Genomic DNA, 24,955 nt, shown 5'->3' on the forward strand with positions numbered 1-24,955 from the left:
GTATGAGGTAACTTAAATTTATTCAGTTCCAATTATCTATATAAAGGACAGAGATGTAGATGTGTGCTTGCGGGCGTACCGGTGATTGTGACCCTTCATAAGGAGGTTCGAGCGGATGTGCCTTATCGAACCCACTTTCGCACCGCTTCCCACGATAGGGCACAAGACGGCAAGAAGCACCTTGTCCCCAAGTGCTCCCACTCCGTCTCCCCCCCCTTGCTCGCACCCTTTCCCTGCATCGCTGGGTTTGAGAGAAGGGCTGAAACGCTGAATTGCTGAAATTCGGGGCAGAATTTTTGAAACACTGGCTAGGCTGCAGTTTTTCGCTGGAGCATAGCAATTCTTGCTCGCACCTCTTCAAGCCCATACACTTTCCCCAAACAGCATCATCTGCCAAGCGTCACAATTCCCAAGCAGCAGCAACTCTTAAGCGGTAAAATCTCCCTGCGCTGCCTTCTTTCGCTGGCGTTTATTTTTTTTACGCTGGGCACTGTATACGATGGCAGCCCATAAGTAATATGGTATTAAAATTGACCTCAATTTAAAACCTTAAGGGGCCGGCCACACTTGACCGGCCTCCCCCAAATTAACCCAAATTTTTAAACCCATGTGAAAACACCCAATTTTTTTAAAAAAGCCAATGCGAACACACTTTATACATTTTTTATTTTTTATTAAAACTCCCATGAGCCTACATTAAAAAAGTATTAAAAAAAAAATTTACGTTGTCTCTCCCTTGCTCTGCTCTGCGTGCACCTTCTCTACGCAAGACATTTCGCACACATGGCAGACGCGAACCAATACACGGGATTCCCCGATGAAATTTTGCGGGTGAATTTTCCCTGCACATGAAGTGTTCGTGATTCTAGATTCTCTAGAGCAAAGATTATAATTATTCCAAATTCTCCGACTTCAGAGCACGAACTTATTTCAAAGAGATTTTTCGCTCACGGAGCACCCGTCTGAAAACCCGTCCCATAACCCGTTCCCGACCCAAAACACTCTTTCGAGTTCTTTTTGAGGCGTAACCATGCCGAATTCTCAGGACGGAGGTGGTCAATCTGACGATGCCCTTACTCTTATCAAGGAGCAGATGGCCACACTTTCCATAGGTCTCGCATCACTTCACACTCGCTTAGGTGAGATGCACCAAAACACTTTTCGAAGTCGTCGTGCTGTTTCTCAAACTACTAATGCAGCATCTTCAGCACCTTCTTCCGAAGCTTCAGTGGACGAACCAAACGAACCAGACCCAACTGAAGAGGTAGACAATCGCGAACTTCAATTACTTTATAAAATTTTTAATGTTGCACAGAAGAAGAAGCTTGATGTTAAACTGTCGAAACCATACACTCGTCGCCGTGACAAGCGCGTGCTGGACCAATGGCTATTCAAAAATGGAGGTCTACTTGTCGAACACAGACTTGGTCGAGAGTAAAAAAGTTGCACTTGCTAGTTCTCGGCTCAAGGACACAGCATTTCTTTGGTGGCAATGACGGGTTGCTGATAGTAAACCCACACCTTCTTGGGATAAATTCCGGCGTGCTATTCGCAAGGCGTTCGAACCAGCCAATGCAGATTTTCATGCCCGATCCTCTCTTCGCCGCCTGAGCCAAATAGGTTCCTTGGCCGCGTACATCACAGCGTTCCAAAGGCTAACTCTGGAGATAGAGACCCTTAGTCCCTCTGATAAACTTCACAGCTTTATCGACAGACTCGAACACAACCTGAAGGACGATGTGCACAAATACAACCCTACCACCTTGGATGTTGCAATTGTCTATGTGGAACGTCTTAGCGAAAGCCAAAGTCAGCAACATCAGTCTCAGTTGAGACAGCAAGCAACGCAACCTTATTGAACTTCAAGGTTCTATGCTCAAGATCGACAATCTCAAAACAGATCTTCTTCACATGTTGTAAGGTGCAGCGGAATGAATGTTGAACTTTGCTCAAGATGAGTGCTCTAAACTGTGCTCAAGGTTCCTTTTACTTACGGAAGGGAGAGCCTTCCGTTCTTTAATTAGAGAGTGCAATGGACACAAACAAAGTGAATGGAAATGTATGAGACTAAGAGATAGAGAGAGAAGAGAATACGACACCAGAGACGTTAAACCCTCCTCCGAAGGCCCCAGTCTCTATGGCGAGAGCAGTCTACTTATGATTGCACAAATCTCTATAATGCTTGGACTTGCCGATGATGTCGACGACGATTAGCACGACGACGGGACGGGCTGAAATCTGAAAACGCTGAAATATGCAAATCTTGTATCTGCTGAATTCCGACTCTATGTCGATGACGATGTCGATGGCGACGATGCAACGACGACGCGCTGAAAAAGCAGATGCTGAAATCTGCGTTTTCCGGGCTGAAACTGTAAACCTTGCGGAAACTGATCGTGCGGCGAGGAACTGCTGCGGGAAGGTGAGATCTGCGAGGTTCGGGACTTGATTTGCAGTGTCTAAGGGCTGAAAACTGAAAACGCTGGTGGTTCTTGATGTTCCGTCGCGATGATCTGCAAAAACGCTGAGGTTGTGATGCAAACCAAAAATGCTAGGGCTGAAATTGTCTTCTGCTGTCGCCGGATGTCCTGCAAATGCAAAACGCTATGCTGATCTGCTGTGTCGTGTCGACGCCGGCCTGATCTGCTGTGCACAAATCGCCAAGGCTGGTCTTGTAGATGAAAAACGCTAGGGTTTTCCTGCTGATGCTAAAAACGCTAGGCCTCTTGGGTTCTGCTGAGATGTTGCCTGTTGAGCCAGTGCTCCTGTTGCCTCTTCTGCCAAATAGTGCTAGCCTAGGTTTGTTTATATACAAACTTAGCAAAATTGCCCTACCTACTTTCCAACAAAAGTCACTTAAAAATAATAAGTGAAAAATGTCAAAATAGGAAAAATAGACCTATTCGCTGTAAAAATGCTATTGATAAGATCTGACTGGAATCTGATGGTCATGCTCTGTGCAACCACAGGATATGCATCTAATCTAAGTGTCTGGACATGCACGGACTACGAATAGACTTACAAAAGTGCCAGATCAGTTCCTATTCTAGACTGACTTGACTGAACTGAACCTTGATCATGTTGTAGCTTATCCACTGACACATAGGGTTGGATGTGTCACGTGACATCCCCTCCTTTTCAAAGTGAGGTACTGGTACCGAACTGTATGGTGTCGAGGGAGATCGCCAGTAACATCCGGAATCCTGGAAAGGACTGTTCGCCGGCCCACGCTGATGTGAGGGTCATGCGGTACTTGAACTTCAGAAAGGTCTGCAATGCCTTCTTCTTTGGGCCGTGCCGAAAGCGACACAAAGTCTGTTGTGGCTCCTTCGATGCTTCAACTTCGTCTAGAGTCATGCTTTTTTCTTCTTCAAGAATCTCCATGGCTGAAAATTCCTGAAACCACTTTCAACACAAAACCATGAACATACCTATTCCATGTAAAGTGACTGGAAAAAACCTTGTCTTCCTCAAAGACTGGACATGCAATGTAGATGAACAAAGAGACGGAGTGCCAAACCGTTCACCACACACACGCAAACAATGAGATCGAATCTTCCTCTTTTGATCTAAAGCAATCAACTGTGGCAATTCACAACGGAAATGCCCATGCTTGGTGCGCATACTTTCATGTGCTCGTTCTACAACTGTGTCGTGCCAAGGAAGAGACATGGAATGTGACTTCCTTGAATGCATACATTTTAGCTTTTCATGAATAATCCGCATACATCCGTGCTCATTCATGAGTGAAACGTGCTCAACGTACAAGATGTCATGCCTAAGAAAAGGGATCACATAAAGACGTTGACGAAAATACAGGAAACGATCACGAATGAAACACTCGAACAATGCGTGCGTACTAATCATGCGAACACATAATACTTCCTGTGAGGGTTCTTTGGACCTATGCTCGAGAGCCAAGACCGGTTCTTCCTGAGGGGGTTCTTGGACCTAGGCTCGAGAGCCAAGATCGGTTCTTCGTGATTGATCGAATCTGCAATGAGGTTAGCTTCACTAGAGAAAGTATCTACTAACATATCATCCTTGTACAATCACCTCATCTTCATGAAAATCATCATGTGTGAGAAATCACATCGTGATCATCATGCAAATCATCATGCTTGTCATTGTCATCCAAATCATCATGCTTATCATTATCGTTCAATTCATCATGCTTATCATCATCATGCAAATCCTGTGTGCCATGCTTTGGAGACGATGAGACTGAGAGAGTCTCCTTTTCCGAATCTCTTGCATCTGCGCATGCACTTGAGAAAAGAGTCGCAACATCTCTTTCATGTGTCGGTCGCTATGTTCTTGTCTTGCTTTGGTCTCGCGATCAAATGTTGCTTGTCTTTCATTGTTCTCGCGATCCAATTTGGCTTGACTTTCTTTGGCTTCCAAGTCGTACTTATGCTTTATGGCTCCCACGCTTTCTTCGTGGTCACGATCTATGGCTGCCATTGTTTCTTCGTAGGCCTTTCTTTCTGCTTCTCTTCCTTCGCGTTCTAACTTTCTTTCCATAAACAACTGCTTCAACTCCTCCATAGGAGTTAGTGCAATCCTTGGTGTAGATGGGAAAGAGGGAGGGTCGGAAAAACCTCCTTGTGGGGAAAATTCGTCTTCGCCTCTCTCATTCTCATCACCTCCAAGCAAAGTATCCATTCCGCTTCGAGTGATGACCATCCACTGAAGTCGTGGGTTCTTGTGCGTTCTTGTGGTCTTGGGTTCTTGAGTTCACCAGGAACTTGGGTTATTGGGATTCTTGAGTTCTTGAGGTTCTTGTGGTTCTTGAGGTTCTTGCGGTTCTTCTTTCGCTTGAAATCTATGTTAGAGAAGGATCTTCTCTTCACCCAAGTTTTGCTCTTTTCTGCGGGCCATAGTTACCAAGAACGGAAGATCGAATCGGGGAACGCGGAACAGCAACTGGCATGAAATGCCATTCCCTGTTACGCATACTCACGTCTGAAACACGGAACGGGGATTCGGAAACGGGAACCTAGAATGGGAACAAGGAACCTGAAAATGGCCATTCCCTGTAACCATGCCGCGGGCGCACCCCTTGGCGGCCTTGCGCTCACGCCAAGGTTGCTTTTTCCCACTTGACGTCGATTGGCCGGCCGCTAAGTGCACGGTTCACTCTCAATGAGTGAAAAGAGGCACAAGGGGAGACTGGACAAGCCCTTCTTTCCTGGGATTCCTGTCACTCTTCAAAAACACGATTAAGAATCGACACGCCCAAGTGAACTTGGGTTCTTGCAACCTCAACAAGCTTAAAAAAATTCTTGTGATTCTTGTGGTTCTTTCCTTGAGTGATACAGAACACTGCCAAAGCTCTGATACCAATGTAAGGTGCAACGGAATGAATGTTGAACTTTGCTCAAGATGAGTGCTCCGAACTGTGCTCAAGGTTCCTTTTACTTACGGAAGGGAGAGCCTTCCGTTCTTTAATGAGAGAGTGCAATGGACACAAACGAAGTGAATGGACACACTGAATAGAAGTGTATGAGACTGAGAGAGAGAGAAGAGAATACGACACCAGAGACGTAAAACCCTCCTCCGAAGGCCCCACTCTCTATGGCGAGAGCGGCCTACTTATGACTGCACAAATCTCTACAATGCTTGGACTTGCCGACGATGTCATCGACGATGAGGACGACGACGAGACTGGCTGAAATCTGAAAACGCTAAGGGCTGAAATCTGCAAATCTTGTATCTGCTGAATTCTGACTCTATGTTGATGACGATGTCGATGGCGACGATGCAACGATGACGCGCTGAAAACGCAGATGCTGAAATCTGCGTTTTCCGGGCTGAAACTGTAAACCTTGCGGAAACTGACCGTGCGGCGAGGAACTACTGCGGGAAGGTGAGATCTGCGAGGTTCGGGACTTGATTTGCGGTGTCTAAGGGCTGAAAACTGAAAACGCTGGTGGTTCTTGATGTTCCGTCGTGATGATCTGCAAAAACGCTGAGGTTGTGATGCAAACCAAAAACGCTAGGGCTGAAATTTTCTTCTGCTGTCGCCGGATGTCCTGCAAATGCCAAACGCTAGGCTGATCTGCTGTGTCGTATTGACGCCGGGCTGATCTGCTGTGCACAAATCGCCAAGGCTGGTCTTGTAGATAAAAAACGCTAGGGTTGTCCTGCTGATGCAGAAAACGCTAGGCCTCTTGGGTTCTGCTGAGAAGTTGCCTTTTGAGCGAGTGCTCCTGCTGCCTCTTCTGCCAAATAGTGCTAGCCTAGGTTTGCTTGTATACAAACTTAACAAAATTGCCCTATCTACTTTCCAACAAAAGTCACTTAAAAATAATAAGTGAAAAATGTCAAAAATAGGGAAAATAGGCCTATGCATTGTAAAAATGCTACTGATGGAATCTGACTGGAATCTGATGGTCATGTTGTGTGCAACCAGAGGATATGCATCTAATCTAAGTGTCTGGACATGAACGGTCTGCGAACAGAGTCACAAAAGTGCCAGATCGCTTCCTATTCTAGACTGACTTGACTGAATTGAACCCTGATTATACTGTAGCTTGTCCACTGACACAAAGGGTTGGATGTGTCACGTGACACATGTTCCTCCACTTGATCGTGGTAAAGGACGTGATTTTTCTCAAGATCGGCATTTCAATACTCAGCAAGGCTGATCTAGTCCAAAATCGTTGATGCACAAAAACACAGCTCGCTGCTGCTCACGCCCCCCCCCCCCCCCCCCCCCCCTGCTGCGCGCGCCGCTCCCTCGCCACTGCTCCCCCCTCCTCCCTCGCGCTGCCCGCTGCCCTGCCCGCCGTTATCCAGCCTCCAGTGCGCTGGTACAACCAGCCCCCGTGTGCCCCCGTTTGCCGCCAATTCAGCCTCCCGCCCCCTGGCCCCAGCCCTCCTACCCCCCCCCCCCCCCCCCCCCCCCCCCTTTTCCATCCCTTTTCGCCTTCTACGTACCTGTAGGCTGTTTTTTCAGCCTGCTGGCATTCGCCTCGACACCAACGACCCTATCCTCTCAGCAACAGACACAGAATGGTGGCCTCTACTCCACCTCAGAGGGACTCTACAGAAGCCCCCTCGACCGACACCGCGGAGCTGACCCTTCAACTTGCTCTTTCGCCAAAAGAGCAAGCAAGCTTGATGGCCGAAGTGGAGCGCTTGCATGCCACTTCGGTTATCTGTAAAATCATTGGCACTCGGCCTGGTAGGGGCGAAGTTCGGGATTTACTGCAGGCCCGTCTTCTCTCCGATGTGGGCAAGATTACAGATGTCTAGATCCTCGGGAGAGGGTACTACCAGGTAGAGTTCGAGTCTGCAGATATGGAGACCAAAGTGATTTCGATGAGCCCGCTCGGCATCAGAGCAGCTCGAGCTTACTTCCGACGTTGGCATCACGGTCTCGACCCTACTACAGATGTGCTCAAGGAGGAGACAGACTTGCCGATTTCGGTTTGCTTTCCAGGCCTGAGGCAAGAGTACCATCCCCTCCTACCCAGGATTGGTTCCATGTCCGGGATAGTTTTGGAGTCTCCACGCACGGCAGCTTCGGTTGTGGCCAAGGCCGTAGGTCTACCTATTGTGCGGGTTCTTGTTCGTGACACACTCCCTCCCCAAGGTGGTACTCCTACCTAGGGTGAGTGGGGGATGGATTAGACAGAGTGTGGAGTATTCGGGTCTCCCAAACCAGTGTTTCATTTGCAGACAGATGGGCCATATGGCAAAGGCCCGTCCTCGCAGGAGATCTCGACCCACAGCGCATGCGCAGCCGCCCAAGGCTGAGCATGCCAAGCAGCCAGGTACACAGGCTGGTACTTCGATAGAGACTAGTGACCAGCCAGCTGATGTTTGGCAGCAAGTGCCTGATCGCCGCCATCAAGGGAGAGCTCACCCCACTGCTCCTCCTGGTGGCCGACCTGCTGCAGCTCAGCAGCACTGGGTTCCGACTGGGAACCGTTTCGACCCCCTTCAACAAGACCTGCCTGAGGAGGCCCCGTCCACTTCTGTCCCTCCACCACCTCCTCCTCCTTCCTCAGCCGCTGCCGCCCAGCCTCCCCTGCCCCCCCCCCCCCCCCCCCCCCCCCCCCACCTCCACCTTCGCCCCCCGCCCCTCCCCTCTCCTCAATGGGGCCCACAGCCTCGTCTCCGGACCCCTTCGCCACTCCTCCTCAAGCACAGGGTACTGGCCACGCTTCTGCCGCGAGGAGTTTTCTTGGTAGTGCTTTCGCTACAAGCCGTGTGGCTCGTGAGGGACAGCCCCACTTGAGGCCGCCTTTTTTGGTGCTCACTTCTCCCTTTGCAGCGATCCCCAGAGGTCTAACCAGCTTCGACATTCGCAGACGTTGGGATTTCTTCGATTACAGCTTCACTCGGTTTTTGGGTGATTCCTCTTCCGACTTGGAGGAGGCCATCTTTCGAGTCCACGTCCTCTTTCTTGCAGCTAGAGGCGGTGAGGCCCTGGACACAACGATGGGTTTCTCCTTTCCGTCGTGTGGTAGGGATATCACGGAGTGAACCGAGCACACAGTCCTGGACTGGCTCCAGACACAGGCTATTGAGTTCTCACATCACATAGGGGACTTAGCAGTGACAGATCTGGTGCACACTTTGGCCTCTTGCCAAGTTCGTCGTGACACCTCCAGATGCAGCAAGTTGCAGGCACATTGCGGTACACTTGTTTACTGACACTCAATGCCCTCCGTGTTATGTTTTTGTGCATGAGGATTCTTGGACAGAGGATGTAGCCCTTCGGGCTGCACCCTAGGCTTGGGCCTGGGCGGGACAGTCAATTCTTGCGCACTTGTCTAGAGGTCGTTCGGATGCGGATTACTCCCTGTCCAAACCGGCCTCAAAGATAGCAAGGTTGGCTGCTGTTGCAGCATCTGTTTTCTCTCACTGACTCCATGAGGATCATCTCATGGAATGTGCAAGGATTAGAAGGGCCCCAGTTTCAACGACAGAGGGGTCGGCTGCATCAGAAGTTGCAGAGATGCCTTGTGGGTGGTGAGATTGACATTCTTATGCTGCAGGAGCATCATCTTTGTGAGAGCTGCATTCGGCATTGTGGTCAGATTTTGCGTGGTCGCTATGAGACTTTTTGGTCAGCTGCTTTTGGACCTAGAGGCATCCAGGGTGGGGTATGTATGACTATTGCGGAGTCTCTACAGTAGGCCATTGTGGGCAGAGGGATTATTGTGCTAGGCAGGGCTCAGCGGATCACTATGCACGTTCAAGGTTGCCTTGTGGGCTTCCTGAACATATATGCGCCCAATGTGGCGAGTGCACGAGCAGAGTTATGGTCACAGATTGTTGAGTCTCTGTCGCAAGCAAAGCAGTGGTGCATTGGGGGTGACTTCAACATGTTGGAGGATCCTTCTGACAGGAGTGGTGGTAGCCACGCTACTGTGCAAGGAGTTGAGCTCGCAACTTGGGAGAGGTTTTGTATGACTGAGGGTTTCGGATGTGTGGCAGCACTCTAGCTTTGTGAGGCCCCCAGACAACCTGGCCTTCTCTCGTTCGGACTGTAGAGTGGGAGGAGTGAATCTATCGCGAATAGATCGCTTTTACACTAGTGACTTTTTCTGTAACTCGGGTGGGACAGTTGGCATCCTGGCAGGGACTTCCTTCTCGGACCATGCACCAGTGATCCTCACAGTGACAGATAGACAGAGGCGGGGGAGCGGGAGCACAATGCTACGCATCCCTGAGAGAGTCTTGCTGGACTCTGCACTCAGAGAGCGAGTAGAGGCTCTTTGGACAGAGAGCTTGAACATGCAGGATTCTCCTGCTGACAGAGTAGCCTCAGGACTAGCTCAGCTTAGTCGTTTCTTTCTCTAGGAGTCCTTGACTCGCCTGACTGCAGCGAGAGAAGAGGAGCAGCGTCTCAGACGGGGCGTTGCTTCCTTGCAGAGGATGCAGGAGCAACATCCAAACAGTCCTTGGTTGGAGGAGCAGTTACAGCAGGCTCGCCAGGAGCTTGGTAGCACAGAGGAGCGGCGCCATGAGTTTTCTTTTCACTGACAGGCATCTCAGTGGACGCAGGTGGGTGACAGAGTGACTGGTGCTTTCTTTGAGGCAGTGGGACCTCGGCATATGCATGCCAAGGTCAGTCAGTTGAGGAGGCCCGACGAGTCAGTTGCTTCTGAGCCAAAGGACATACGTGCAGTTGCTACTGACTTTTATCGTGAGTTACTATCTGCAAAGCCTCAGTCAGAGAGTCAGGATGCATGCAAGGAGCAGGTGTGGGCACAGATGCCTTGCCTTGTGACTGAGGAGATGCGCCAGAGACTTGAGCTTCCACTTCAGCTTGAGGAGTTGCACACGGCTCTTAGTGCACTCCCCCGTGGTAGTTGTCCAGGTGAGGATTGCTTGACTCCCAGTTTTTTCTTGGAGTACTCGGACTTGCTTGGCCCTGATCTTTGTAGTGCTTTCCAATACATCTTGCACACAGAAGAGATGCCTGACAACATGAGTAAGGATCTGATCTACCTCATTCCCAAAGAGGGTGGCTCCTTGGATGAGATTCGACAGTGGCGCCCCATCACCATCCTCAACTCAGCCTACAAAATTCTTGCCAAGGCTCTGAGTTTGAGGATCCGGCCACTTCTAGAGAGCCTTATACATGGGACCCAGACTGGTTTTGTCAAGGAGCGTAGTATCCTTGACAACATCTTTACTTTTTGGGAGGCTTCTGCCCTAGCGAGTCTTCATGGTGAGGATCTGGTGATTCTTCTTCTCGACAATGAGGCCTCTTACCAGCTATGTAGAGATGCTACCAGACCAATGTCCCATCTAGCCCAATCAATGTGAGTCCGCTCACCACCGCAGAATGCATAGTCAGCCATATCCTCTCTCTCTCTCTCTCTCTCTCTCTCTCTCTCTCTCTCTCTCTCTCTCTCTCTCTCTCTCTCTCTCTCTCTCTCTCAATTTTTTTTCATTTGTGCCTCATATGCTCATCTTATGTCAAGATTTTTTTAGAAACTTTGAGCACCTATATAAGACTGCAGGAGCTATCAAACATAATGTACGGGGATGAAACCTGAGATAGCCACTAGTTTCAGAAGATTTTATCTATAATCATGCTGGAGAGAAAAAAAAAGGTAATGGAACAACGACACGTGAGCTACTCGATTGTCTAACACTCCATTTATGCAGACCAACTAATCATCTCAATGTCTAGTGCATTGTGATCTATCGAGGAATATTCACTGACACAAGGCCCTTCATTAAAGTCTACTGACAAGTAAAGAAAACCTTGACAGCCCAACTAGTCACCTAAGTTGTTAGACTCATGCATCGTAGGATTTCTGAGTTGTTAGACTCGTGTATCAGAGGCTTTCTTGGGTTTTGGGTCATCGAAAATCAAAGAAGCTTCCTAAAGACTCTGATCTGTTTACTATTTCATGAGAAAGACCAAGATAAGATGCATTCAAATCCCAACCTGAAATGGCAACGAGCTCCGGAGTCCGTGGGCTGTGCACTGGCTTGATCAAATAGCTCTACAACTAGTCGCGCGTGCACGTGTGCGGAAGGTATTCCTCACAGGGCGCGGCAAACCAGGCCATTTAGTTAAATTATTATTAGGGAAAATTACCAAAATACCTCTCTAATTTATGGAAATTCCCAAAATACCCTTGTATCTATTTTAGCTGGATTTTTCACGATTTCCTAATTTTTATTCTTTTTTGACAATGTATATTCGTTTTATAGTGCTTAGCATGTAATTTGTCACAAATTACCTCCCAAAAACAGGCAATTATGTCCAAAAATAATGAAGCAATTCATCTCCAAAGCCTACAAAACTAGCTCAAATTCTAGTTTCAGTATCTTGTATTCATAGACAATCAGTCTTCTTATGAAAAGCTACAATTTTTTTAATTTTTGGATAAATTTACTCTCACAGCCAGAGGTGTTTTGGGAATTTTGCAGAATTTAAAGGGCATTTTGGGAATTTTTGACAAAATATGAGGGGTATATTGGGAATTTTTGAAATTTGAAGGGTATTTTGGGAATTTCCACAAATTAGAGGGGTATTTTGGTAATTTTCCCTTATTATTATTATAAGTTTAGAGCACCCACATCATGGAGAATCGAGATGTTTTCCCCTTCAATGCTCGGTCCTTCAATTTTGCAAAATTGAAAGGAGAAAAATTTCTATTTTACAAAGTAGAAAACCAGAGAAAAAACGTAACACCCCCCAAAAAAAAATCCTCTCTCTCTCTCTCTCTCTCTCTCTCTCTCTCTCTCTCTCTCTCTCTCTCTCTCTCTCGTGGGCGAAGATGTTATGGATAAGAGATATGTACATTTATTACTCAAGTGCTCATTACGAGCTATGGTCATTTGTGCCGACGGGCCAATGTGTATTCATTTTGAGCATTGAAGAATCTATAAATAAAATACGTGCGAGAGGGAAATGCTCACTCTTGCACGGGGAGAGATTGCACCTAGTGTATGTGTCTATTCTTCTCTCCTCTCCTCTCTTCTCTCTCGTCGTGTTGATGCAGCACTCCGCTCTAGGAGGTGCGCCTGCACGTGCTCCTCGCTCTCTCCCTCTCTCTATCTCTCTCTGTTCGTGTTACGATTTGATTATATGCTCACGGGATTCTTCAGGTATGCATATTTGTGGTGTTCTATCATGCTATTTGAGGTATTTTGCAGGGACTCCGTGCATCCGTTTGTAGCAGTGGTATCAGAGCTATGCCTATGCTCCTTGACATAGAGTTTTCATGGCTATGGAAACTTTTACCTACAAGAGTGGAAGATACGAAGGAGGAAAACAATTATTATTTTTTTGCAACTTGGATGCAACAAACGAGGATCTTGAGCAATCCAAATTAGAACTAAGGCATGGAAACCATATATGTTTATGGTCGCGGTGCAACTCAGGGGAGCTATCCAGATGAGCTAAGTAATTTATTCTATTTCTTTTGCGTTCATTTTACTATTGAATCTAGTATGTCTACAAAATTGCCTTCAAGAAGAGAGATAATCATGATTTAGAAGTACAACTAGGGACAATGTAGTAAATGCATGCAAGTTAATGATCGAGAAGAAATCGGATAAGTTTTTGTTTACCCAAAAAGGCAGAAAAAGAATAAATAGAGTAGTAAGGCGAATAATCAGAGCAGTTTTAAATGTCATGGAAGTTGCGTTCGGAAGGACATAAAGACTAGAAAGAAAGAAACAGACATGCTCAACGCGTCTTAAACTTAAGGACTCTTATTCGATCTACCTTTAACGTTGTGTGTGAAAACGACCTCAAGAGCCCATAGTACATAAACGCTCGTAATTAGGAGATCTGAACAAATGCCAACAAACAGCTCCCTGGCCATCACAACTTGAGCCGCTATTTTCTCCTCGACCCCGCCCCAATCTTGTCGATGTCAACATCAGCAACCGTCACCATGCACGATAGCTTTGACAATGTGATATAAAGCAACACCAGGCACATGCCACTCATCGTCACTAAGTGTAGGAGGCATATCCAATTCCGCTAGGATCAAAACATACAAGGCCATGCTACCATTGATGGTAGTCTAAGACGAGCGTTCGTAACCTCGAAAGTTGTTAGTGACGGCTACAACCAGAGCCCTTGCTACCCAACCCAAACCACATATGCTTTTTCCCTGCATGATCTGCACTTTCGGCTCCATTCCAACCACCTCCGCAACGTGAGGACAAAACCAACAACCTTTTTGGGGAGGGGTAGATTTGACGACACTTATTAACTGGTGGGTTAGTTCCTGCAGCCCACAAACCTCTACCTACAGTAAGCTCTCTCTCTCTCTCTCTCTCTCTCTCTCTCTCTCTCTCTCTCTCTCTCTCTCTCTCTAGCAACCGACTGCTTGACTCTCTCTCCCCCCTCTCACTACAGGGACCGTCTAATAACCCTTTCTCTCTCTTTCTCAATTGATGGCACAATTGCTCCATGCCTCAATCGCCCCCCAACATCTCGCATGCAACTGCTGGCAGTCTCCTTTTCTTTCTCCCTCACTCAGTAGATTTGACTTTATCTCACAATAGCCGCCAACTTCTCTCTCTCCTTCTCATGCAACCACTGTCGATCCCTCCCTAGCGATTTTCTACCTCTCAGTCAACTAACTACACTCATCTCAAGCTACTCTCTCTCCTCCACCCACCGCCCTATAGCGTTTGCGCATGATGTAGCACTCTTTTCGCCCTCCCTTGTTTGGTACACACACTCACAGAGGGCATGCAGCTCCTCGAATTGCATCTCTCTCTCTCTCTCTCTCTCTCTCTCTCTCTCTCTCTCTCTCTCTCTCTCTCTCTCTCTCTCTCTCTCTCTCTCTCTCTCTCTCTCTCTCTCTCTCTCTCTCTCTCTCTCTCTCTCTCTCTCAGTACGACTACCTACAGAGGCAGACACTGACGAAGCTTTGCAGAGCTCCCACTGCAATACTTTCTCAGACAATGCCGATGTCGGGCATCCTCTGGCATTCACGATGATGATGATGCATTTCCTACTATGATTTCAGACTATTAGTTTTAGTCTTTCACTGTAACTCATTTTATTTTTGTACCCAAACATTGTATTAGATTCACCAATATTGTATCATTTTGATTCATAGTCGTGACGTACAATATGTCACGGTAAAAGCACACCAGCTATCGCCAAGTGGAGATGTGGCGGTCATGGCAACAGCATCACTGCTCATTGCGGTGGTGTGACAACTGATTAGGGGAAACAAGCTAACGCGAGGTGAGCTGCCTCACAGGGTCATAATCGGTCATTGTTTTTTATTCTTGATGATACGGTTCATTCCCACCCTTGTGCCTCAAACATCACTTTTGCCAAAGCTAATTGTTTAAGCGGCCCAAAATGCAATCTTCTGCAACTGAATGTCCTTGGAAGTTACGCACCACGACAGTTTTGGGCAATCATCAGATTTTTGTATACTATGACAAGTGGCGCCATGTCCCCACAACAACTCACCAAGCATTTCAACTTGCACCAATCAAATAGTTTTTTATGGGTTACCTACAAGCACCATCATCCCCTGCACAAAAGTAACTACATAGGTGTTCCTCATTAACGCATCTATTACAATCCTCTATTCATACTCACACGCCACTCCTTATCGCCCAACACTTCAAAGACCTGACCAACCGTAGGACTAATAAGATGATGCAAACTTTTGATCACCCTCATGGCCATTTGCAAAGGTCCACCTTGGACGTATTGACTCCGATCAACACGATGGTAGGAAATAGTAGACATGAATTGGCATTTACGCCCTTCCAGTTAGCATTATCGTCTTTCTCTTAAAATTTCGTATGAGCTCTTGATGTGTCTGATAAAGAGGATGGCGATGGTGACCATGTGGAGTTATAGAACAATAATTTGCTTCGCATGGGTCCTGTTGGCTCTTAGTTTATTTTGATACTTTCATGCCCTACATTGTAAACATCGTGAATAATCATAACATGCTAGGTCAAATTTTCACCCTCAAGATACATCAGGCCTTAATCTTCTAGCAATGATGACCATATGAGAACTCTAACTAGGTACATTTTTAGCTACCAACACCCAAATTGAATGTTACCCGGATTATTAAGCAATTATCAAGCATAAACAAGAAAATCCCTCTCTCGTCATTAGTTGCAAGAGCCATTATCCCCATAATGTAAGTTTATCCCATTAGCAACGATGTAATGTAATTCGATTTTTGCTTTGATTGCTCTACAAAGTGTTTTAAATGTTACGTCATATGTCAATCAAATTGTTGTTGCATATTACTCAATATTGCTCCATTTATTTCCTTCTACATCACATCCCTGCCAATGTTTCCCAATACTCCTTCACAAAGGACTATGTTTACTGAAGGATGTTTACCTCTGCGCCAGAATTTGCAGTCAACTACTTTAGGAGACCTGCTTTTGACCTATCCTAACAGTTATACATTGAGTGTGGCCTCACTTTATCCGAGGACCGATATCCACTAGTCATCCCAATCTTGCAAACCACCCTGTAAACTTAGATAACACTCCTCCTATCTGCTTGTCTGTACTTCAAGTTGTCTACTTTCATTTCAAACAAACTTTGCATCAATTTTGTCATTCATGGCATTTAACATGTTAATGCATTTGATGTGTGATTATTAATGTCTTCTTAAATTTAACAAGAAATTGTTTTAGTGCTTTGGCTTTGAGAAATACTTTTGCAGGTAAAGTTAAGTACAGTGCTATCATATGAGACAATCTTACGGTATGCAATTTCTTCATACATTTTGATAATATCCCTCTAGCAAAACAATTACCCTTGGTTAGTAAGCTCTTTTTATGTAATATCAAATGGCTAACTTGTGTGATGACTAACCTTAACAACTCTCATTGTCATCTGCACTTTGTATTAACAAGCTTCATACATGAGCAACACTATTTTCCTTCTAGTGATTTGAAATTTCCCCCAACACACTAGTTGAGACATTGTATATTGTTCTAGCAAGGATCTTATTGGTTAGACTGAATGGGAATGGCAAAAATTCTACACATGTTAGAGCTCCTAAACTTGAATAGGGTAGGACTCTCCGCTCCGCACCTTGTTACGGAAAGTTATGGTTATTGACACGTGTATTAGAGTGCCTACGCCTCATGAGGCAGGACTCTTTGCTTTGCAATAATGTTATGGAAAATTATGGATGTCGATACATGTGTCCTAGAGTGCCTACACCTGGTAAGGCAGGACTCTCCGTGGTTACTTTATATGTGGAACTGGCCCACCACATTTGGTCTGGATTGATATGAACGGAGATGATGAACTAGTAGGCAAGGTGGAAGGATAATAATGGTGGTCTATATGGAACAACATTTTTTACCAATGTTGCACTCCACACCTATGCACATTTACTTCATTTTATGCACTCCCATCACACCATACACATGTCACACATTTTTCCACTTTTAAATTGCTTCCTACTAATCATTGTTACTCTTTTGGTTTTTAGTTACTCATTGTGCTATGCAGGCATGTACCTAGCATCTTGTACCTCGCACTCGACTCCACCACTTATGTACCTTGCAACTGAGGGCATTTGCTTTTTCAACCCCAGAGTATGTTATGGATAAGGGATATGTACATTTATTACTCAAGTGCTCATTACGAGCTATGGTCATTTGTGCCAATGGGCCAATGTATATTTATTTTGAGCATTGAAGAATCTATAAATAAAATACGTGCAAGAGGGAAATTCTCACTCTTGCACGGGGGGAGATTGCACCCATTGCATGTGTCTATTCTTCTTTCCTCTCCTCTCTTATCTTTTGTCGTGTCGGTGTAGCACTCCGCTCTAGGAGATGCACCTGCACGTGTGCTCTTGCTCTCTTTATCTCTCTCTGTCGGTGTATAATTTGATTATATGCTCATAGAATTTGTCACGTACGCATATTTGTGGTGTTCTATCATTTTTATCATGATATTTGATGTATTTTGCAAGGATGTCGCACATCTGTTTGTAGTAGCAGAAGATGGAAGGCAAGCGCCCCTCTCTCTCTCTCTCTCTCTCTCTCTCTCTCTCTCTCTCTCTCTCTCTCTCTACGCAGGCTGTGGCCACTCTCTATCTCTGTCTCTGTGTCTTTCTCGCACACGGACTATGTTGCCCTCCTTGTCTAGCCTTCGCCTCACCTCACCTCACCTGCATAGTGCTCAAGCGCAAAGCAATGGTCTTTTGGCATTTTTAAAGTTTACTAACCTATATACTAACCTCATGGTTTGCTGGTAATAGAAAATTTCGTACCTGCCATTAGGAAATTCAAACCATAAGGTCATTATATAGTGTATAAGAGCCAAGTCCCACTATTTGATTAGTAAGATTAATGAGCTAAAGGCCTCTTACGTCTCCCCAAACTCCAAAAAATGAAAAGCCTTTCAAAACATCTTAAGTGCATAAGTGAAGGGTGACTTTAGGAAATGAAAAGGCCCATGAAAATGGAAAGTCAAAAGACGTTTTGTGCTCATATAAAGAGATGGTCTAGTGGACAGTGATACATATGTGTTTTTCGTTTGCTTATTTTCCCTTTAGCTTTTTCTTCTCTTTAGAGTGTGTCCTTACACTATATAGGTGCTATATAGGTAGTGATTTTTTTTTTGAAGCCATTAGGAGAGCCATATATTAGTAAGATTAAGAATCTAAAGGCCTCTTATGTAGTCCCACCACATTCCAAAATGAAAACGTCTAGTAAAGTTTCTTTACAATCTATATAAGGTGTAGGAGAACGTGAAAGTGAACTTCTACAAAAAGTTCGGCTAGAGGCTCCAATTTTTATTGGTTAGTACTTTTAGAAACCTTCTAATTGAATTGCTACTTTAAAGGAGGTTGTCTCCTTAATATCACTAAAACATAAAGAGAGATGTGTGACAAGACATTAGTAAGATTAATTCAATACTACAAATCCCACTAATGCATAGTGGGACTCAGCTCTGAGAGGGAGAGAGAGAGAGAGAGAGAGAGAGAGAGAGAGAGAGTTGCTAGCCTACTAAGGTTTGGAAGTGGGAATATCGATACATTTGAAGATAGAAAAGAAGTCCTATGAGTGAAACCAACACCCGAGTACATTTGTGAGTGAAGTTAGTGAATGCAATATTAAGAAAGATGAGCAAGCATATCAACCATGTGGAAGCACAAGGAAGAAGACCAATTTATTGATGTGTAGCATAAAGAAAAGTTTAGTCAATGATGAGCTATCGGATTTGTTGATGGAAAATACTATCATGAGAGGGAGATGGAAGGTGCGATTTATAGTCCAAAATGGGGAGAAATGCATAGGGCGAGAAAACAACTTTGTGGACACATTACTAAAAGGGACCAAACTGTCAAGTTTGGGAGGAATTGTGGAGAGGACTTCATTGAAGAGGATAGAAGAGTTTGTTAGAGGATGGAAGTCTACATTATTCATAAGTGAAGTTATTGGTTGTTGTTGATTTGAGCACTTTGTAGTTGTAATGTCTTTTTATAAATTTTGTTATAACAATGATGTCTTGTGAAGGGAGGTTGTGGAAGCAAAAGTTGATCTGCTTAAGGATTTGGAGTTTTGTCATTATGCATAGAACAGTATAGTAGATGTTCTTTAGATTTGCAAGATCACAAAACATTGACCTTTATGTTTATCTTCCCAATGTCTTCATTCCACATAGCATTGTGAGATATCCACAAATTGTAGTGGTAGTATATTGTGAACCGGCCGTTGTCGTCAATTCGTGAGGTTTGTTCTTCGGCCCATGCATACATGTATTTCTTCAATATGTAAATTCGTATATGTATTGGCGAATGGTGCTGCAAGAGGTGTATTGCTTGGTAAAATGGATCGTCTAGCTCCATGTGCAGTGTTGTTGGTTCCATCTATTGTGTAAATTTTCACACGTTGTAAAGAATACTAATGTGACAATGGATGCAATGGTTTATCCAAGAATAGTGATTGTATGATTACATGGTTGATGAATACTACATAATAACAATACATGAGGACGTTGATTGAAATTACAAACACTAAAATTGAAGAAGGTGTCGGCAAAGAATAGAATAAAAAACTTATCCCACAACAAATATAGAAAATGACTACATATTATATATTTTTATGGTACTCCAAGTGATAATATTTTGAGTGGTTATGGGGATATCCTTTAAAATGTTGTACCCCTTCTTAAAGGTTGTGTTAGGAGAAATGATTTCTCATCTTTCTAGTGCAACACCAGTAGTCCTACTCTTGAGTAAAATATGCAATTCAAAACTATGTGAGAGCGAGGGAAAGATTGACACATCTTCTCTAATTAAATCCGCTTTGGAGGATTACTGATGTTTCTCTTTTTCTTGGCTTCAGAATCACTTGTCATACCTATGTAAATGCGGTTGTTGATCTTGCACTTGATGGAGTAGACTATAAAGCTACCCTCTCAGTGTGTGTCTGGTTCTTGGGAGGGGGTTGGATGTCAATGCATGCAATTTTGTCTTGTTAAATTGTTGTTCGATTTTTGTGCTCTTGGTTTATGTCTGTTTTGTTCTCCTACACTGAAGCGGTGTATGCTAGCTTGTTTTAAAGTATTTCTGAAATTCTATTGAAGTTCATTTTACCCTCACTATTTAGTACTTCAAGATTTTTGAAAGGGTCAATGAATTCTCTAAATCAAGTGTGAAAGAGCTCTTTATTGAAATGCCATGTCATCTTTTTGTTAGTTGAGATGGATCTATTATTCTTTCTGAAGTCATTGCCACATTCCTTGACCATGTTTGTTAGAGCTTGATTCACGGTATTCCTGTGGAAGAGGACCAATTTATCAAGCATTATTTTGTAACCATAGTTGATTGCATACGATAGTCTTAGTGTTCACGAGATCTTGGGCTTCCGGTGTCCACTACAAAGGTCCGTTGACTCACCATAGTCAACATCCAAAGTGATCAGTATCTCTTTTTTGTAATCCCACAGAATAAGTAGCAGTGATTAGTTTTACTATAGAGCATATGTAAGGCACATAAATGTTGTATGCAACCATGTAGGTTGTGCCAGTTCCCACAAAAGCACACACCTAATCTTGTGTGGGAGATTAATGGTGCTAATGAAACCCAAATTTGGAGCTTTAGAGATCTATTGAGAGCTAAAGCATAGGAGAATAATTCTAAAGCAGAAAATTATGGAAGTGATAAAAAAAGCTGGATTCTAATGGCATAAAAATGAGTGCAAACGGGAGGAATTAAAGGATCTACTTGAGCAAAATTAATCATAAACCATAATCGATTATGAGAGTAGTGGTTCAAACGACTTTAGCCCATTAGCTTGCTTACAATCAGTTAGCCTAATTATTAATATGTATTGGAGAGGGCATGATTAGAAGAGAGAGAATACCTAGGATCTAAAATAGATTAGGAGGTCCTAATCTAGCTAATGGCTTTGATGCTATATGTTAGGTTTAAGTTGGATGAAAGAGAGTTGCATTCGTACTAATAGCATGCTAATTGTCATGCTAATCTAGATTAGGAGATACTAATCTAGCTTATGGCTTTGATACCATATGTTAGGTTTAGGGTGGATGAAAGAGAGTTGCATTCATACTAATAGCATGCTAATTACAATGCTAATTGCTCAATGGAAATTGACTAGAGTGTAGACACAAAAATGAACTTGATTGGTTGGTGAAAATGAGTATAAAGGGGGTGCTTAAATAGCACAAATGAGGTAGCATCTACTTACCTTATGTATGACAAATTGGAACAACCTATTCTAAGAGAGAACTTGAATTAGGGGGTTTTATTCATGCCTACATGTGATATTATGCTCTAGAAATGCCCCACATAGGATCGCCCATGACCAATGGCTCTTTTGGCAATGCTACACATGTCGTATGCCACTTAGGTTACCTAGTAGACTAGGGACATGCTCCATGGTGACTCTAGGACAAAGCGCACAAACCTTACAACCCTCTCCGTGGGGTTTGGACTAGAGTAACAGACTAAAGATACAACCCAATATCCACACAAGATGACACTACCGACACAGAAAGATATTATCCGCACAGGATGACAAAACCTCCCCTTAAACTGGAGAAGGTATGGATATTCATAAAATGTCCACTTCATAAATGCCATAGTCCTCTATGCCTTAAACAAGGTTTTTTTCACCTTCTTCAACTACATGTGTTGCTTGCCTTTGGTGATGCTACTATCGTTGCTATTGCTTTGATCCTTCGTATAACATTTGGAAGGCCCTTCTTCCCACATTTGCTGTAGAATTTGTTGATGTAGCAATCCTTTGCTACATGGGGCCCATTCTCCCACAACCAAAGCATTACTTGGCATTGGATGACGATGCAAAATCTAAGGATGGTGGTGACGATTCTCTTTTCCTAGAGGGTGATGCGACATAAGCCCCTTTTGATGATGTCAATGAGCTCTTTTGTTTCTTTTTCTTAGCTTGAAGAGAATTGATGAGGTTTTGAATTATTGGGGCTAGATCTTTCTCCTCAAGGATGGTGACTAATTGGTCATATGAAGGTGGAAGTGCACTAAAAATGACAGCTACTTTGTCATCTTTGGGGACTTCAGAGTTGAAGTGGGTAGGCTGAGTGACAATGCTCTTAAGCCTATCAATTTGGCTAGCTATGTCCTCCCCCACACCCATGGTAAGCTTGTAAAGTTGTCGTTTAAGGCTAACTTTGCTCCTTTTAGCTCTGGCCCCAAAAAATTTCTTGAGGACAATCCATGTTTCACGTGCAATTTTGCATTCATCAATGAAGTGAACATAATTATTGTGAAGTGAGGTGATCATGATGCCTAGTGCCTGCCCATCTTTTTCTATGTAGACTGCAACCATTGTCCTAGTTTGTGTGCCTTTTTGATTGGATGATGGCGGTTTGACTAATACCATAAGGTTTTCTTCATCAAATATCCCCTAATCTTGGTTTGCCAAGTATGAAAACCCTCACCATCATATTTGGCCATTCCCTTTTCCTCCACATGTGCCTTGAGGATGGTCCTATCTTGGAGACTCTCCAAGATAGTGTCTGATTTCTCTTACAAGCGCACGATTATCTTTCAAGTGATATATTGCAATGTGATGGGTCGTGCAAGGATGTAGTTCTGTTGATCCAAAGTAGGGGGGAGAGAGGGCGGGAGAGACAAAATTTCCGTATAATGTGAAGCACATCTTCACCTAGGGTGAAGACTCTCTTCACATAAGAGCAATAGGAGTAAATCGTTGTCTTTTCTTGATGATGGAATTTCCTCTTGATTTCTCCTTTTGAAACCTTAAGGCCTTTTCTAACTTTTCTGTTGCTCTCCCTTAATAGAGGTCAAAAACCCCACCCAAAAGATCTCCCTGGTAAGCTTGGTTATGTTGTGGGAAATAATCATTGGGCACAAGGGAGCTGTCATGACTCGTAGATGACGAGCAACATGTGAACTTCTTTAGTGGCCCAAAATGGGCGCAAATTTCTTTGAGCAAAAGGATTGTTGGCATGTGCATGGGAGTAACCTCTAGTGGACCCAAACTTCTAATTGAACTACAACTCAACGCCATGTTTGAAGTCCGCCATCTTGCTCAAAATAGGCCATAGCCTTCTAACCCATGACACCCGATTACCAACAATAGTCAATTTCTCTAACCACTTGACCATGTGCCTTTGGTTGTGTCTACTCTTTTAAGAACTACTTAACTTAGGCTTTTCTGTCAATTCCTACAAGTGGCACACACACCTAATCTTGGGTGGGAGATTAATGCTACTAATGAAACCCAAATCAGAGCTTATGAGCTCTAGTGAGAGCTGAAGCATAGGATAATAATGCTAAAGCAAAATATTATGCAAGTGATTAAAACAAGCTTGATTCTAATGGCATAAAAATGAGTGCAAATGAGAGGGATTGAGAGATCCACTTGAGAAAAATTAATCTTCAAGAATAATCGATGAGAGTAGTGGTCCATAGGACTTTCACCCATGAGCTTGCTCACAACCAATTAGCCTAATAATTAATCATTATCGGAGGGGGTATGACTAGGAGAGAGGGAGAGAGAGAGAATGCCTAGGATTTAAACTAAATTAAGAGATACTAATCTAGCTAATGGATCTGATACATATGCTAGGTTTAGGTTGGATGAAAGAGAGTTTCATTCATACTAAATGCATGATGATTACGATGCTAATTGCTTGATGGAAATCGAGTAGAGTGTAGCCACAAAAATGAACTTGATTGCTTGGTGAAAACGAGCACAAAAGGGGTGCTTAAATATTAGAAACGAGGTAGGATGTTCTTACCTCATGCATGAAAACTTGGAAAGACCTTTTCTAAGAGCCAAACTCAAAATCGCGTATATAGGGGGTTTTAGGCATGCCTACATGTCTCCTACATGTGATATTATGCTTTAGAAATTCCCCACATGGGGATAGCCTATGTCCAAGGCCTCTTTTGACAAGGCTACACATGTCATATGCCACTTAGGATGCCCAGTAGACTAGGGACATGCTCCATGGTGACTCTAGGACAAAGCCCACAAACCTCCCCTTGGGGTTTAGATTAGACTAGCAGACTAAAATACAACCCAATATCCACACAAGATGAGAAAACCTTCCCTTAAACTAGAGAAGGTATGGATCTTCATAAAATGTTCACTTCATAAACGCCATAGTCTTCTACGCCAAAAACAAGGTTGTTTTTTACTGCTTCTCCTTCTTTTGCTACATGTGTTGCTCCTCTAATTGGTTTCTTATCTTTCGTGTTGTTGCTTCGATCCTTCGAATAGCATTTGGAAGGAGGATGGCCCTTCTTCGCACACTTGCTATAGAATTTGTTGATGTAGCAATCCTTTGCTGCGTGCTGCGGGGCATGATTAGAAGAGAGAGAATGCTTAGGATCTAAAGTAAATTAGGAAATACTAATCTAGCTAATGGCTCTAATACCATATGTTTGGTTTAGGATGGATGAAAGAGACACATATTTAGGGGGTTTTATTCATTATCGTATGTCTCCTACATGTGATATTATGCTCTAGAAATGCCTCACATGGGATAGCCTATGACCAAGGCCTCTTTTGGCAATGCTACAGATGCCATATTCCACTTAGGATTACCAATAGACTGGAAAGATTCTCCATGGTGACTCCAAGATAGAGCCCATGAACCTTAGACAATATTACAAATAGAAATTTTGTACCTTAGTATAACTTGCATTCTACTAAAAATACATTTTCTCCACTACATCTTTACTCTTCTCTCTCTCTCTCTCTCTCTCTCTCTCTCTCTCTCTCTCTCTCTCTCTTTGTTTTGTTTTTGAGTACATTTAATCACAGAGACTATGGGCTATGTTATTGACAATATCACAACTTCGGTGTCACTTTTTTTGTACACAATAATTGAATCATGTGTCAAAATCAAATTTTCTCAGAGCATGTGGGCAACGGTGCACATCGGCAAAGGTTGGTTTGCACGAGCACCAATATAGAATCCTCAATGATTTTCAGCCTCTCATTTGACCTTGCC

The 24,955-nt window shown here is 44.0% G+C and overlaps 1 protein-coding gene across 2 annotated transcripts in view; it reads right to left on the bottom strand.

The window, feature by feature from the left end:
* Positions 1-11,557, bottom strand: part of LOC147451622 (uncharacterized) — an 83,002-nt gene extending 71,445 nt beyond the window's left edge. Inside the window, exon 1 of one of the 2 annotated variants that reach the window (XM_086517521.1) lies at positions 11,423-11,557. The gene's annotated coding sequence lies outside the window, so the exon portion shown is untranslated. The remainder of the gene's footprint in view (positions 1-11,422) is intronic. The other variant, XM_086517520.1, reaches the window with a different exon arrangement.
* Positions 11,558-24,955: the final 13,398 nt, after the last annotated feature.

Source organism: Adiantum capillus-veneris, chromosome 8 (assembly GCF_014529385.1).
Source record: "Adiantum capillus-veneris isolate H3 chromosome 8, ASM1452938v2, whole genome shotgun sequence".
Classification (NCBI taxonomy): Eukaryota; Viridiplantae; Streptophyta; class Polypodiopsida; order Polypodiales; family Pteridaceae; genus Adiantum; species Adiantum capillus-veneris.